The sequence below is a fragment of the Callithrix jacchus genome, chromosome X (genome assembly GCF_049354715.1).
Source record: "Callithrix jacchus isolate 240 chromosome X, calJac240_pri, whole genome shotgun sequence".
Taxonomy (NCBI): domain Eukaryota; kingdom Metazoa; phylum Chordata; class Mammalia; order Primates; family Cebidae; genus Callithrix; species Callithrix jacchus.
Window position 1 is genome coordinate 144,471,813 of NC_133524.1, and position 3,245 is coordinate 144,475,057.

Below are 3,245 nucleotides of genomic sequence, written 5' to 3' on the forward strand. Positions count from 1 at the left end.
TTTCTTACTTTCTTATAGAGTGGGGGGTCTCATTATGTTGCCCAGGCTTGGCTCAAACTCCTGGCCCCAGGCAATCTTCTCAACTTGGCCTCCCAAAGTGCTGGGATTACAGGAATGAAACTGGCTCTTTGAGTTTACAGAGAACACATCCCTTCCACATTTCATGTGACATATGTGCATAACAAATGACAATCAGCAAAACTCTAGTCCTTGGAATTTCAACAATGTTGCAACTGATCTTTGCTTTAGTTCTTTGAATGGGTGGGCCTTAACATGACTCACTGTAGCCAAGTTGACTCCTGTTCTTCATAGTTGTTATCTATTAGTCTGATTGGTTTTGTACCTCAGATTCCATATAGGTTAGGTGTTCTATCAGAAATGCATATGGATGCAGGTTATTGAAAAGCCACTTTAGGGATACTTAATCAAACAGAGGTTTGTTTTTCTCACATAAGTCTAGTGGTGGCTGGACCCAGTGGCATATGCCTGTAATGCCAGCACATTGGGAGGCCAAGGTGAGTGGATCGCTTGAGCTCAAGGGTTTGAGACCAGCTTGGGCAACATGGCGAAACCCCAGCTCTACAGAAAAAATACAAAAATTAGTTGGGCGTGGTGATGAATGCCTGTAGTCCCAGCTACTTGAGAAGCTGACACAGAAGGATGGCTTGCGATTCTCTTAAACACAGACTCAAGGTTTCCCTAGCTTTAGGTGTCACATCCACAACCAAAGCAGGCATTATAAAAGAAGGTATATCAGCCAAATTTGTCCCCCTTTCTCAAAAAAGCAAAAGATTTTCTAGAAAATTCCCTGTAAACTTATGTTTAGATCATATTTGCAAAAAAAAAAAAAAAAAACAACAACAAAGAAGTCATGTGGCCACTGTGGTTTCAAGGGTGGCTGGAAACTTGCATATTTAGGTTTTCCAGTCTCTAAGGTAGAGGCAGACAAGAGAAATTAAGGCTGGGCATGTAAGTCAAATTAGCCAAACCAGTGATTGTGACCGATTGCATGCTATTTGTTCTCAATGGATAAAGAGAAAATAATGTGATTATCTCATAATGAAATCAATACTAAAATGACCTTGAGGGTCAATACTTCTACCTGTACAGGCTTGTTTGTGATGTTTAGGCTATGAATATCAGTCCTGACGCTCGACTACAAGCCAAGAAGTAAATTCCAACTCGAATGTATAAAATTGTGCTCTGACATGTACAGAGTTTGTAAATTGGCACTCCTTTCAACAACAACAAAGCACTGAACAAACAGAAAAGCAATGACTTCTCTTAGACCAAGAGATTTGAGGTCCTGGGGCAACATGCCAGCACCAAATCTGGAGAGATAGGTGAATACAGAGAATCAGAGCAGAATTTAGATTTCCTGAAACAGAAGCCACTGGAGCCAATTGGGTAGGAAAACTTAAATGGTGGTTTTGGTGAATTGCTTGAGGCTGGGTGTGGGCTAGTTTGAGAGTTAAAATTCCTGGGGGACAAATGTTGGATGGTGAAGGCTACACTTTCATGGGTTTTGCCTTCAGGAACCCCATCAGTTTCTGACAGTGTAGATCAGAGAAGCTCCCCTTCCTGTTTCCTGCAGGATGTGCAGGAAGCAACCACTTTGAAATATATTCAGCATATTCTTTATAACAAATGCCTGCCCTACAAGGGAAACTACCTTTCCAGAACCATTCCTGACCTAGGAAGGGACTAATAGCCAGTGCTAGTCCTTTCTAGCCTTCTTATCTCACATAAAGGGAGAAAAAAAGCAAAGAAATAATTCTGAAGATTACAGCCCAGGAACTCAACTAAAAATCGGAAATTTAATCATAAAAGTATAGAACACTTCCCTTCCCTAACACCATGCTACCACATCAAGAGTGCTCCAGTATAATAGCAATAGATTACAATCAGACAGCTGAGAAACCCAGACCATTTAAGAAGAAGTTGATAGGGAAACCCAAAGACAGCACAGGAGACAAAAACAAGGATACTGAAGTAAAGCATCTGGCACCTACAGATGCTACAGTAAACATTTAACACCCCAACTCATAACTGATTAACATAAAAACTCAAACTAAAACCTAATTACCTCAGTTCCTATTACCTAATACATTATACTCAACTTTCCAAAAAAAAATTGTAAGGAATGCAGAAAGGCAAGAAAATCTGAAAAGATAATGCAAGCATAGGAACCAGATTTTAAATGTAACAGTGATTTTAGAATCATTAGAAAGAAAATTTAAGATAACTATAATTAATATGTTTAGAGCACTAATGGAAAAAGAATACAATGTGTAAGAACAAATGGATAATGTAAGCAGAGAGAGGGAGAAAATCTCCATGAAAGAATTTTTAAAATGATAGATTTTTTAAAAAAAACAACTATAACATCAATACAAATGCCTTTGATGGGTTCACCAGTAGACTGGAAACAGCTCTGGAAGAATCAGGGGAAAGAATCAACGAGATTGAAAATATGTTAATAGAAACTTCTGTTAATCAAGTTTATCCTAAAGCTGCCTCCTTACATACCTTATACATTTAAGTTCGGCCTACAGGTTTTTCTGTACATCTTGAACTATAACAAGTGGAGGTATAAAACGACCATAGCCCACACCTGTGCCAGTGACTGAATTTTGGCTAATCAAATGTAGCCAACTGTTTGAACCCTGTTCAAATAATGCTAATGCCAAGCTGTACCCAATCCAGTTGTTTCTGTACTCAACTTCTGATTTCTGTACATCATTTTCCTTTTTTGTCTATAAATCTTCTTCCACCACACGGCTGCAGTGGAGTCTCTGTGAATTTGCTGTGATTCTGGGAGCCGCCCGATTCGCCAATTGTTCATTGCTCAATTAAATGCCTTTAAATGTAATTTGGCTGAAGTTTTTCTTTTAACACTTCCCAAACTGAAATCCAAAAATTTTAAATTAAAAATAAACAAAATATCCAAGAACTGTAGAACAATTACTAAAGGTATAATATGCTTATATGAGAATACCAGAGTAGGAGAGAAGAAGCAGAAGAAATATATGAAATAATAAAGGCTGAGAATTTTCCAAAAATCAGTGACAGACACCAAACCACATATCCAGGAAGCTCAAAAGACACCAAGTAGGATAAACTGAAAATAAAAAAAGTCTGACCTAGGCATATTATGTGCAAATCACAGAAAACTAAAGACAACCAGAAAACATGAAAGAAGCTAGAAAAGAGGAGAAATTTACCTATAGAGAAACAAGGATAAG